The sequence below is a fragment of the Lagopus leucura genome, unplaced genomic scaffold (assembly GCF_019238085.1).
Source record: "Lagopus leucura isolate 7727_CA_CO unplaced genomic scaffold, USGS_WTPT01 Super-Scaffold_100002, whole genome shotgun sequence".
Taxonomy (NCBI): Eukaryota; Metazoa; Chordata; class Aves; order Galliformes; family Phasianidae; genus Lagopus; species Lagopus leucura.
Window position 1 is genome coordinate 31632865 of NW_024962263.1, and position 14893 is coordinate 31647757.

Sequence of the window (14893 nt, forward strand, 5' to 3'; positions counted from 1 at the left end):
AATGGAATGGAATGGAATGGAATGGAATGGAATGGAATGGAATGGAACAATGGAGAACGGAATAGGCTTTCTGGACATGGAGGACCTGGTAGAAAGAACCATGGCAGCAGTGATACAGAACCAAAAGAAAACAAAAGAAAGATACCTTAGAAATACCTGAAAGATACCTTAGAATGATGTACCCTAAACTGCCATGCAAGCCTTTCAAGAAATCATTTTATAGACTGAAAAAGTTTCCACAATCATTCCCTAGAGTTTGAACTTGATTTTGATGAGACTCTCCAGCCATTCTGATTGTCAATAAAAATGGAAAGTGTAACTAAAATGTATCTTGTGCAGACACTTGTGCCCTATATTTGCAGAGCTTGAAACAATAGCAGCATGTTGACAGGCCTGCTTATTTCACTACCTTCTAACTGCATTGCAACTGAGGATATTTCAGTTATCACTGTAACTGTTTCACTGTGCATATAAAAGCAAACATGCTATTATGAATAATTACAAAATCTAACTTAAATAATGCTCATTTCAAAACTTGACTGAGTTAGATGGGCCAAACCAGCCCATCACTCATTGACAATTGAACTATTTTTTTTTTTTTTTTTACCTTGATCAAAGGGAAACCAAAACTGAAAGTCCTGATATCTAATCTTAGCAGAATCACAGGAGTGATTTTTTTTTTGTAGGCAGCCACAATAACTGTGAAGCTGTCAAGCCTTAAATGCAGTATATTTGAAAAGTAATTGTAATTGCAGTTCTAAAAGCTTGCAGTTCGGATCTGAACTTACGAGTGTGTAATTTGTACTGCTAAAACCTTAGTAAGTTTTCTCCATACTTGGCATTATGATCATGGGGTTGCACACCAGTGGCCTGAATAATTTTAAAGCTGGACCTCCCTGGGAACTGGGTAAGCCCATGCAAAATCTTTAAAACTCACATAAAAATGGGTAATGTGTGCATGAATCTACGTTATATTTTAAATACTCAGCATAGAATTGACCAAGATTCTCTGTTAGAAATCTCTGTTGTGACTGTAAACTACTCAGAATGCTTTCTTAAGCTAATGGACTTGAGGAGGGGAGGAATTAAAAGTAATATGCAAGTAAATGTTGCCATTAAAGTATTTTTACTTATTTGAATTATTATACATATTTAAGCAATGAGATAAACTGCAATTTATTTTCCTGAAGCAGGCCTCTCTAGGTCCCAGAAAGCCCTTACTTAAAAAAAAAAAAAAAAAAAAAAAAAAAAATTGTATTTGCATTTGTCATTTTCATTTTAGGGATTTTTTCACTGCATTCTGCAATGGTGAACTCTTTACTTGAGTAGTTTGTTGTGTGTTTGGAAAATACTTATCACATGGTAAATACTACTGGAGGCAAGTTTCTGTTTTATTTCTGAATTGAAAATGAAATATTTCTTATCTTACTTGTGTCTGAGAAACAATTTTAATGGCATGTTTTCTCTCAGTTAAAGTAGATCTAAGTAGTAGAGGCTAAGCTGAATGTAGACTCCAAAGTTCTGAGTGCTATCAGTCATTTTAGCTATGACTCATTTCTGTGCATCAAGGTGTTTTGAGTGCTATTTTAATTATGAATACTCACTGACTTTCTTTGTAGAAGTTGTGTGTGAAGATTTAACACTTTCAGGTGGTCTTTATTAATTGTATTTTCATAAATGGAAAGTATAAGTGAAAGTAACCAAACAGAAGTCTTAAATCAATGTCCTTGGTTAGAAATTACTCACTAAATGGTTTATTTGAATCTCAACACCAGCAAATTATCAAGTACTTCTTAAAACTCCAAATTCCTTTCTCTGAATTTGTGAAGTCAATCTAGACTTCTATATACTGTATAGTATATCTAATACTGAAATACTGAATATCTGATACTGAATACTGAATACTGAATATCTAATACTGATATAGTATATCTAATACTATTTATATGTCTTAAAGCTGAAGATGAGCAGCCTGTGTCTAAAAGTGTAAAGGAAAGTGAAAAGGCTTCTGTTGGAATGAATGGCACTGGCAGGAGCAAGAAACAAACTGGGATGTTTGTCCATCAGTTTTCAGATTGGTCTCTGCAATCCAGACCCTAGACATCAGCTTTTCTTGAGAAACACACATTTACAAATGCTCTAAGAGACTCAATAAAAAGTTACAATGACTGAGACCTAAAGTATACAGATCCTCCAGCCATCAGTAGGGCAGTTACTTGTATTTGATATATAAGCAAGAAAACTTTTTGCTTAAAACAGACTACAGAATAAAGGAGGGACAGCTTTAAAAGTTCTTGTAGCTGTACTCCAGTTTCCTACAAAAGAATGGTAAGGTTCTTCCTACATAATCTTTGTATAGAGTACTGTAGGCTTGATTCTCACATAGTGCAAATGCGTTTTCTGACACAAAATGCTTCTCAGCTTCAAACAGCAGTGTGGAAAGGTGGTTTTTAACCGTAATGTTAACTCTGTTCATCTGTTTTTTCTTATTACATCCTCTGTAATGTTTTTCTTTTGGTAATGTTTCAGAAGAAACCAGTGAAGAGACCAGTTGCTGATTTTCTCAGTTTCTTTCTAAGCTGTACTTGAAATTTGTGTTTATCTGCCCCACTGGCAGAGCCCTACTTTCTTTTTCAAATCATCTGATTTTTTTCTAGTTTCTTAAGAAATATTTATATGCAAAGGTGTTATATGTGTGCCTATTTATTCCTGTTGCTCAGTAAACTTAGAATCAGGCAAATTCAGATAATTTTAACAGAGCAGTTACAGCTCTTAAGGACATAGCATTGCTACAGATATCATGGAAACAGTCACCTGTATGGAGGAAAGATTCTGATAGAATCTCCCTAAGGGGAGAGTTTCAGTGTGAGTTTACTCTTCTTTCTAAAGACAAACATGATATATGCTCTGCTGCTGAGGAGTGTTACTGTTAATTAGACACAGAGAATCCAACCACAAGACAAAAATATGTAGGAAACCACACTCATTTCATCTTCTCACTGATGCACCTGCTTTGGAATGAAACCATGGTCTGAAATAGCAAAATCTTTTATGAATCACTTCTCCCTGAGCACCAGGGACATTATAATTCAATTTCATACTTACTAAGTCTTTGTGTAGACATGCAGTCATGCACACTTCTTGCTCAGAGTACAGATTTCTATGATGTGGGCACAGACTGAATCTCTGTGGCTGTAGAAGGTAACCAGTAATAATGTTAATAAGAACTAGGGGAGATATACCAGATTTTATAGTTCCCAAAAGTAAAATGGTCTTAGATCAGTGCTAGACTTATGAAAAAAACAATAGTTTGCATGCCAGATGCCAGTATTTCTTGCAACATTTTAAATCTGTTATCTGGGATAGCAGTGTTTTTGTTCCTTGATGTCTCAGTACTAGATATACAGTTGTCACTATGATATTTCCTCCTATTCAACCATGTGATAACAAATTATTTTAATATTCTGGAATCTTATGGAATGTTTCTAGTACTTAGTTTCACACTGACTTTTCCTGAGATTGCTGTAGTAAAAAAAAACATCAATATACAGGAAAGGTTGAGCAGGCCATGCCAGTAGTGGAATAGTGTTGCCTATTAAAGAAAACTTGAAGTAAAACCAGATTAACAAATTAATCAGTTCAGTGAGTGAGTTGGAATTCCCATGTATTCCAAGCACATGACAGTGTTATCAGCAACATGTAACAAGCCAACAAGTTAGAAGATCGGCTTTGACTGACATGCCTAGGGAGTCATAAATATTGCAAGAGGAAAAATATGCATATGGAAACTGGACAAGTGCCACATCAGAATGTGCTGCACAGTGAACTTATTTCAGGGCAGTGACTGCTTCACACTTCACCAGATTGGAGTATCCAACAAGAGGGAATTAACTCTTGATTTCATTCTGAATAGCATACAGAGTCGAAGTGTTGATAATTTACTAAGAGTTGATATTTGAAGGGCTATTCTGCAGCTACAAATAAAACATTCTTATCTTCAATAGTTTTGATGAAGCAACAACAGCCAACAAAATAGAGTGGTACTCAACTTCAGAAAGGGAAACAACATAACACTGAGGAAGCGTCTTAAAGAGGCACTAAAGAGGACACCCTGGAGAATTGAATCTTTGCAAGTAGCCTAGAGAGTATTAAAATACATATATTGGAGACACAGAGTAAGTGCATGCCACACATCAAATAGGACTTGAAAACAGATAAACTCAGCATGGTTGAACAGCAGGTAGATATCCTTTAAAAATATATATATGAAGTTGTATCCAAATGAAGAAAATAGAAAGGATCATGAACTCTGGTAGGTTAAATGTAGAACACAGTAAAGAAAGGTTAAAGCAACTGGCAAAAGGCACAAAAATGAGTAATAAATCTTTTATCTACATATTGGGAGCAGGAAGCTTGCCAGGAATTCGGAAGAGATAATGTTTGATCAGAATACTATGGTATTGCTTGCAGAAAACAGGGTCAAATAGAATTATTAAATGACTATTTTTTTTATTTTTATTATTATTATTATTATTATTATTATTATTATTATTTTAATTGAAGAGCTTATGGAGATTTCTATGCTAGAATCCTTGTGATCAACTCACTGAAGAGTGATGAACTGCTGGTAGGAACAAACTGTTTACAAATAAGGCACTAGAACTAGATTGTTTTCCAAAGCAGTTCAGAGGTACTAGTGAAATTACTGACAGCAGTACATAATCATAAGCTCAGAGCTGCTTTGATATCTGAGAGAAAAGTTGTAAATGTCTTGCCGTGTTTTCAAGGCAGACTGGAAACCTCATGGCTTTGAGCTAATGCTGTAACAGGCCAACTGATAAAAGTTATAGTCAAGGGTAGAATTAGAGATTACTGTACAACACTGAAGAAGAGTTGATATGGCACTTGTGGAGGAACATATGATTCAAAAACTGTGAAATCCTTTGAAGAAGCCAGCAAGCACGTGAGCAAAAGCTGACACAGCCTGCTGGGTCTCCAGAAAGGACATGACAATTTCTTTCATCAAAGGCTCTTATGGAAATTAACTAGCCATGGAAAAAGAGAGAAACCTTCAAACAGGCATCAAATATTTTAGAACAAGAAAACAGAATTCAGTAATACCTAAAAGTTATCTTTGGGGAAGGAGGGATGTAATTCCTTCAGGGATCTGCACTGGGACCTGCGTTCTTCAGTGGAAGAGGAAGTGAATAAATGACAAAAATTTTAGCTGTAATAGTAAAGTATTCCAGGTAGTAAAAAGATGGGCTGATTCTGAAGAACTCTGGAGGGACATTGCAAAACTCCGCTTTTGAACATAAAATGTCTGGAAAAAGAAACTTATATAATGAGCTTGTAAGTGCTGTATAGGGAATAAACCAGTCCTAAGTTTCCATAAATAAGGTTCTGGTTACTTCAGTGCTATATTGGAGCAAGGAATTGGTATTAGTAAATTCTATGAAAATGTACTGAGTAGCAATCAAAACCTGTAGTGCTAGGACTTTCTAGGGAGTATTTGGGGGAAAAAATTATGCAACAAAGCAGAGAAAATCGTGTGATCTTATTAACTGGGTCTGGTTGGGACAGAGTTAAAATTCTTCATAGAAATAACCCTGTGGTGCTGTGTTTTGGATTTGTGTCTAAAAATGTTGATAGCACAGCAGTGTTTGGGCTAATGCTGAACAGCACTCACATAACCTCTTTTTACTGCACACACAGTGAATAGGATGGATGAGAGACTGGGAGGGGACAGCCAACACAGCTGATCCCAACTGGCCAAAGAGATATTCCTTACCGTATGTGCAACAGCATGCTAAGCAAGTCGTGCTCAGCAATAAAAACTGGGGTGGAGGAAAGAGTGCAGGAGTTGTATTCCAGGGACTGGTTGTGCATTAGCCATCATGTGGGAGGTGGTGAGACATTGCCTTTGTATCACCATTTTTTCTGTGATTTGGTTGGTTGGGTTTTTTTTGTTTGGGAGAAATTTTCTACTTGTTTTTTTTTTTCCTCTTTTCCTCAGTTATTGAGCTGCCTTTATTTTGACTGATGAGCTTTCTTGCTTTTGTTCTTCCTATTTTCTCTCCTGTCCCACTGGGATTGTGAGTGAGCAAGTGGCTATGCGGGTGCTTGTCTGCTGGCTGGAGCCTGTTTTGGCCATTTGAAGAGCCTTAAACTAGCAAAAGTGGTTTGTCAGGACTCAGTCATTCATTAGCTGGAATAAGTAGGTGCTGTACATCCTTTTGGCTGCAATTGCTTGGCTGATACTTCATTAGAGAAGGTACCAGCTTCCAGACCTTTGCTTCAATGTAATGTGAAATGGTCTTTTCTGATTACAGCTTAAGCAGCAATTTTAGACATTATTATCTCATTTTCTATGCAAAGTTTTACTGCTATAGTGTTAGATAGGCTTTTAGATTTTGCTTTTAAGTACAGCTAGAGGAAACACACTTGTAGACTAGGTAAATTCAGTTCATTTTACATCTCTTTGATTAAGACAGAATTTGTTTTAAACCTGGCTTAAAACAACTAAATTGCCTGAATTTTTTTTTTCAAAGTACTGATCGCAATGTTAGCTGGATTGAAATAGCTCTGCAGATGCACAAAGATGTTTAAGATTTTCTCAATAAGTGGATATAAACGCAACAAGATTGAATGAGTAAATGTTGTGTCTGAGTATCTGATAGTTTTTTCTGTGTGCCTGCTCCAAGTCTAGTACATAAAGAAATGAAAATTTCAGGGATATTATTTGGGCTGCAGGTGAATTCAACAAAACATTTAATTCTAGAAGTAATTCAAGGTAGTAATGCCAGGCCACTGCTCAGTGAGAGTTGTGTGGATCTAGCTTAGATGAGATGTAAGTAAAACTCAGAAATGAGTTCTAGCTTAGATGAGATGTAAGTAAAACTCAGAAATGAGTTCATATATTACATTTGGAAGAAAAGAAAGGCTAAAAGCATGTACAAGGAGAGCATGATGCTCTATCCTAATATTTAGGCCAGTAAACTAAGAGCAGAGGCCACCAAATAAAAAAACTTTCTTTCGGACAGCCTTTTTTTCATGTAGAATTGCATTGTTTGTGTGCTTTTAACCAAAAAGTGCGTGAAGGCTGGTATTCAACTATATGGGCGTAGATCAGACAGCATTTTCATATGAAATTGTGCTTAAGTCCTAGACTAGTAGCCTGAGTTACTGAATTTTAATACCTTTACTTCACATTTTTACCATTTTTTTCCCTTTTAATTCTTGTCTTCAGTCATGACTACTGTTACTGTAAGAACTGGAAAATATACTGCTGTGAAAGTATATACAGTGTAGAGCATGTGTGTGCATCTGTATGTACATGAGTAAAATGTGAGGATTGGTAAAGATGTCTGGTTCTAATTCACGTGCTCAAGTAGAATTAAGCAGATTCTTCACTGAACTGAGACAATCATGTTCTTTTCTCTTTCTGCATATGTACATATGCACAAACAGTTTAGAGGTGTTGTTTATACTGTGGTATTGGGCCACATTCAGTCAACTAACAGCTGGCTTAGTAAGAACTTCGTCAAAACTAGATTATGAAATGAAGTATATAATTGGCTGAAATAGCTTCTGGAGGTGTTCAGCCTAATGCCGGTCAGAGCTCCTTAGTCAATTTTTTCTCTAAATATCAATGTGCCCATCTGTTTCCCCCACTATTTCTTAAATAAGTTTGATTTCTTTCCTTCCAGTTTGAAATATTACAGGCATTGGGAGCCAAATGTCTCCTAAAATATGTAGCCTGTTTTCAAGCCCTGTAGCTCACAGTGGGCAGCCCACCAGAAGTTGCTGAAACTGAGAACACTCACTTGCATCTGCTGGGGCCCACCAGTGGCTGGCAGACATGCCAGTGAGGATGAAAATAAATGGCAATGGAAGTCAGCTGTAAACCTTCTGGTGGCCCAGAGGATCTAAAGGAGGTCCAAAGAAAGACTAAATATTAAAGAGCAAATGCTGGTTTACTTGTCTTTCTGATGTGACATCAGTTTCCAAGGGAACAGAACAAAACGTGAGGACTGAGAGCCAGCAACTGAGATTGACTCAGCTGGTGGCTAGTTCTACTTATGTTGCCATGGAAACAGATATCAAATTGGCAAAAATAAAGAAATAAGGGTCAGTTCCAAAATGGCAGGATGAATGGCTGCTGCTTTATCTACTTAATAAAATGAGGCATGCTTTTGTTTATTCCCCTTCAGTAAGCAATTCTACTTCTGGCTCCATTATTTACTTACCAAGAAATATTGCTTACCAATCTTAGAAACATAGGCTCCACTATCACACACCAGACTTGTAGTTCACATGTTTCAGCAGTTTTCTTGCACCATTTACTGACACAAATGCTTTCAGATGTAGACACTAGAAGCATATTGTGCATGATAGAGAGTTCATCTGTCCCACTTATATTTTCACCTATGGTTCCCTAGTGGCTTCAACTATGCAGTTTTATATACCTCACAATACTCTTTTGTACTTTTACTACTTGAATACTTTGGTTAATCCAATAAATGGCTGTTGTTCTTGACTTACTAACTTGCGGTTCATTGCAATTGCTAACTATATGCTGCGTGAAGAACTTTTTTCAGTTTTGAAGAGGTTGCAGTATAGTCCATTGAATATACCTTTTTTGGGGCGGGGGGGGGGAGGGGGAGGGGGGGGAGAAAAAGAGTTGAATTTTTCCTATTTACTTTTGTTGTACCTTTCATTATTTCATATGTGTTCTCTATAGATCCTTATTTTTCTTTTTCTCTGTTTGGTAGACAGTTCCACTTTCATCTAGCTCCCTTTCCTACAACATAGAAAATCTAAGGCACCCTTTTGGTTAGAATGATGAATACTGTGCATTTCAGAAGATCTATGTGATAGTGTTCTGTATTATTCATCCTATTCCTTATGTTTTGTGTACTGTTTTTCACTGTTGTTAAGCAAAATTTTGGATTTTGCTGTCAAATTTTTTCCTAAGATCATTTCTGTGCATTAAGGCCCTTAGAAAATGTGTAAGTAGTTCCATTGTTTTAAAGTAAAAATGACTTTACAGTTACTTCAGTTGATTTGTTGTGATATTTCTCTCTCATCTTCATCACTTTCCTCACAAATCCTTGTAGTCAATTAACCTCAACAGTTTTGTCTGCACATTTACCTGCTAGTGCTGTTGAGCAATACTGACTTCAGAATGGGAGTATGGCTCTTAGGATGGAACTGTTACTCTGGAATATGGAAGCATGACACTGGGTTCATTTGCGTATAGTTATTGTTACTCATGTTGTTGTAATGCAGTCATATTTGTAGCGTATCCTCACTTCAGGAGCACTTTGCTCTAGCTCTTCTTTTTCTAAGAACTCAACTACCGAAGGTGCTCAGTAGATCCCATTCTTTCTATTGTATCTGGCAATCCAGCCTATGGTTCTTCTCTTGGGAGTTCAAGATATAATGTTCAATCTTAAGAGGAAAGACTATCTGAGGACAGGAAATCAGGTGGCACTATATAACACCAGTACAGTCGTTATATAGACATGAATTAAAAGCACTCATTTACTGCTTTTGGTAGGAGCACTACTGAAACTGCAGTGTATGTTGTGAAACTACCAGTAAATGATTCATAGCCTAATCAGCTTTAAAAGCACCAGACATATCATGTGTCAGTGACACCTGAGTGCTCATACAGAAGTCACTGTGATAGTTCCCTTTATTCTCTGATGATGATCAGTTTGTGGTAGATCCAGTGGCATTTCTTCACTTTAAACACTGAATACATTGTATACATTCATTCAGACGTATTCATCTGTAGACTAAATAGCCAAAATTGTACTGGTTTTATACTTCTTTAGAAGACTGCAAACTACTACAGAGTTACTAAAGGATTCCACTGATTCTTTTTGTTATTCAGCTCCTGACTACCAAATAGCAGCAATGCAGCTTTAGGATATTCAGCATTCATTCAGCAGTGCCACATTTACAACAGCTGGGAAGCTCATCTCCTCACATGCTTTCCTTGTTCTTTCAGAGGTAAATCTCTCAGGAATCCTGGACACCTTTCTACCTGAACTGCATATTAAGTGTCAAGACTTAAAGGCATTATAATCCAGACAAGAACATGTTTTGCTATTTTGTCAGTGGCTTGAGTTTCTCTTAATATCAAAACTGTGAAGAAAGACAGGGAAACTTCTAAAAGTCCAAAGCTTGATTAAGAAAAAGTTTCAGAAATCTGCCTCAAGGAACTAATTGATCTTTCTCATTGCATTCTGTCCTGAGCAGTCAATGTCCAACTCCTTCTAGCTCTGTAACATCTCTCCAGCTTTTATTGAGGTTCTTTTGGTTGCTTGGTTTTTTCATTTGTGTTTGTTGTTTGTTTTTTGTTTTTTTTTTTTTTTCTTAGAAGCATGCACCACTGCACAAAGAAAGAGAGGTTTTAATGCTTATGTCAGGAAATAGATGCTGACACAGACGAAATAAAGCCTAATGAATTACTCCAAGAATATGCTGAGGCTGCAACAGAGGCCAATAAAATCCATCTGTCAATCTTCTCTGGCCTGATCAAGGCTTACCCCTATTTAGGAGGAAAATTGTCCAATGTAATTAATGCTCCTTTGGGAGAAGAATATTCTTTTGTTCCTTCGGGTGTTTAATAGGCTGACACTGAAAAGACACACCCTGAGTATTCTGGTACTCCTTTAAAACTACGCCTTCAGTCACTGAGCTAATTGATGAAGAAGACCAATCTCCAGCATGTCTGGTTAAAGTTAGTGTCTTTCCCCTTGGATGTCCTGAAACACATTACTGGTAGTGATGAGTGAGTCCTGCTGTCAGTGGTGAGAGTCAGGCCATCAAGACCTTTATGAAATGCTAGACCATGAAGTAATGCTCTCTCACCTAAAACAGATGCTCTGCCTTTGCACTGAAACTACCTCAGAACTTCTAAAACCTGATAGGTAGTGATGTAGCTTTGGTATAGAGGCAAAGTGCCATGTGGAGCATTTCTGTGCAGAGCAACACAGACACTTGGTGAACTGGTTAGACAGCATGGGCAAATGCGCAGGCAATAAGCAGGTGACGCAGAAGGATGAAAACTAACCTGTGCAAAACAAATCTGATGCTTGTGGGGAGGGAACCTGAAGAAACACTCCCAGGCACAAAGCCATCTTCTTTACATCTATGCCCTATAGTTCATCTCACTTCTGTGTTTAGTTCTCCCAGATTCTTCCCTATTGCTGAGCATTCTTACAGAGCAGCATCCATGAGACAGCCTACACAGTATCTGTACTCAAAGGTTGAAGACTTCATCTCTCGAAAAACAATGAGGTTTTTAGTTATCTATACTCTATAATCTGCAAAACACAAACATAATGTGTTTTGCTATGAAAATATGGATATTTTGAAAACTGTATTTAACAAAAAGCAACCCACTAGCGTCAGCACAGAATACATATTGCAATTACTTTTGGCCATTCTCTGCACTGGTTTCCCATACATCTTTAAGGGAAGGCCTTTGGCTACCTTTGTTTTATGTGTGAAGACTGCTTACAGTTTCAGAGGGAACAGCTGTTTCTTCTCTGATTAACATACTCTCAAAAAATCAAATAGTTCATATGTAAGTGTGAAAAAGCTTTTTGGGGGGATCTGCCAAACACTAGAATGAACACTTCTACAAAAATTGCATATTATCACAAATCTACTCACTCTTACAAAAGCGTGTTTGTTTCTGAATTAGCCTTCTCCAGCATAACTGTCCAGCAAAATATGTTTACACATGTTTTAGTATTCAAAACATCCTGCTGTATATTCTTCTCTCCCTGGAGAAAAAAGAACACACAATAAATGTTACGACATTATTAATGGTATCAATTAGCATTAGCAATGAAATAGTTAATCACTGTGATCTGCAGGTCATTGATAACTGCTGTTAGTTGGGTACTCACATGAGTGCTTGTGCCCAGTGATGTTGGCTTGTTTGTGGAAAGAGTCAATTAAGAAGCAAAACTTTTCCCAAGGACATATAATACTGGTTGTATCATTTTATTCCAATTCTTCTGAATCTCTGTGGAGTATTTAATTTCTGTTCCCTGAAAAGATTTTTTTTGGATTTTGACATTATTGTCTCGAGAGAAAATTGTGATTCTTCTTTCTTCTGTCATCTTTACTTCTTGCCTTAACTCCAAAAACATAATGGGCCCCATTTTCTGGTTTCAAATACATTTAAAATAACTCAGTGTCCTTTTCCAGCTACATGCTCTAAAAAACCTGTGTTAGCCATTTAATTTTTCTCATAATATTATTTTTTCTCATATATATGTATGCATGTATTTGTGTATAAATATATATATATAGTGCATTAACTTCTCTATTTTGAGTATATTTAAAGGAATCTGTGATTTTCCCAAATAAAATTTTGGATTTAGGTTTCTTGTTGGACTAATATCTTTTGTATTGCTTTTTTATTCAAGTTTCCATTCTATTCGAAATATTTTACGCTTTCTCATTCAGCATCTGTGACCCAAGTCAGAATCTTAGAGACTGAAGAATGTAAAGCAGTTGAGAGTTTCTTTATTATTATTACTATATCATTTCAAGGTTTGTAAGGCTAGAATCATCATCCTATGGAAATACCCTTTTCACATTTTAAAACCATTATGCCAGCCTTTGCCATAATTCCTCATTAATAAATAAAATATCATGTAATTCTTAGCAGTTTAGAAGAATCTCTTCTGATGTTCACTATGGAATTAGATACTACAGAAGACAGAAAATTGTGGAGAAAACTAAAGAGGCTTCAATAAATATTTGGATTTTTTTGTTTGTTTGTTTTCCAACAGAAACAGAGCGGGGAGTCTCCCTTACTTTCAGCAATCTTGAACATGTGAGCACCCAGCTCATATGAATTTTAAGAATCTCTTATGGAATGATATAGAACCCAAACATTATTGAAACTACCTGTGGTTCTGATAGTGATGTTATTCCAGGATTTTTGCCCTGTTATATAACAGGATTATATTCTGCTCTTTACAGAAAAGGAGTTTTCATCTAACTGCTTTGATTAGTCCCTTCTCATTTTGGGGAACTGTTGCAAATAAAAGTGGAACAGAACACCTACATTAAAAAATTTATAGAACTAATTATAGAAAGTAATTTACTATGCAATTTTTATTTGAAATAATGCCAGTGATCTAGCACATAACTTTATACAGTAGATAAAAGCAAAATGAAAATTTTCTGCTGCCAACCTGTAGATGTTCTTCAGCAATTATTATAAAGGTTTAAGGCACATATCTTCTATGTTTTCATTTGGGTCTACTCTTACAATAACACTGTGAGCACAGATTTAAAGCAAAGTATTTTTTTCATAGTCTTAATTTGTATACGCTAATATAAAGAACAGCCCGTTAAAACTCTATGGAGATACATTGTGTGTGATGCTAGATCATCAAGCAACGGTAGAGGAAATGACATTACAAAGGAATTAAGCTGGAGCCAGATGGAAAGGATTGCTGATAGGGTAGGATTGTGATGGATTTTTTTCAAATTTGCCAGTATGTTCCTTTTTTAAATATAAGAATTCATATCAATTAATTAATCTGAAAATACAGAGTCATATCAAAAATTATCAAAATAGTTATTTAAGCTGTTAAAATGATGAACCTTGACAAGTCATTTCAATAAGTTGCTCACCCACTTGGGACAGGTACTGGGCTAGATAGACCTCTGTCAGCAAGTGTAAATGCTGTTGCATGCCAGGGTAGGAAATTCATTAGTAATATTTTAGTTCACTTTTCATTTGATTTTCTTTCTATTCTTTGTAATGTTTTCATAGAAGAGAGAGAGATGTTTTGACATACTGTAGATAGCACTTTTGAACACTGATTGAGGAATGTTTAGAAAGTAATTCTCAACATGCAGCTTGTATTCTTTCCCTAGAATATCATGAATATCGTATTTTTACTTAGCAATTGTGTTATAGTGGGAAAATATATTCATCTAATATGTCATGAAGAGGAAGAGACCTACCATTGTCTTTACTCATTTTTATTTAATTAACGAAAACTCAGAGTAAAGAACTGAAATACAGAATTAAGGAAGTGCTGAGTCTGAAAGATTTGAAAGTTTTCTGATCTAAGACCCTTTGCTTAAAGCAGGAAAACTTAGAATAGGGTGTTTGAGACCATCTCTGGTTGTGTTCTGAATATTTTCAAACATGGACTCTTCAATCCTCACTGAGTAGTCTGTTCTGATGCTTGCCTATCCTCATTATGAAAAGGAGCTGATGTTTAATTTCTGCTGCTTAAATGGCATTTCCTGTACTTCACTGTGTGCCCTTTTATTCCAGCCAAGTACCCCCTAGTACAAGTGGATGCCTGGGGTTTCTTCTTCCCCAAGAAGGGCTTGGCATTTCCCTTTGCTCAGCTTTAGATCTCTGTCAGAACACTTGTCCAACCTCTTGACAGCCCACTGAGTAGCAGCAAAACCATCTGGTGTGTCAGTGCCTACTCCTACTTTTGTATCATTTGCAGACTTATTGTGGATGTGTTCTGTCCCATCATGCACATAGTTAGGATGACAAACTGTATTGGCCCTAGAACTGATCCCTAGAATAAAACACTCTTGCCTGGCCTCCAGTTGAACATCATGCTGCTGATTATCATAGTGCCTAGAATCTGCTATTTTCGTCAGTTTTCAGACCCCCTTGCAGTCCACCTATTTACTTCTTTCTAGACAAACATAGACAAACTATGTTGACTGCTTCCAATCACATTTTTGTCCTTCGTATGTTTGGAAAAGGTTCTGTGGAAATTCACTCCATGATCTACAGAGGGTATGGTTAACTGTGCTGTAGTTTTCTGGATCCTTCTGCTTGCCCTTATTGAAGGTAGAAATTACATGCCCAATT

The 14893-nt window shown here is 36.4% G+C and overlaps 1 protein-coding gene across 1 annotated transcript in view; it reads left to right on the forward strand.

Annotated features, from left to right (window-relative positions):
- Positions 1-14893, forward strand: part of GABBR2 (gamma-aminobutyric acid type B receptor subunit 2) — a 448585-nt gene that overhangs the window by 321463 nt on the left and 112229 nt on the right. The window lies entirely within an intron of this gene.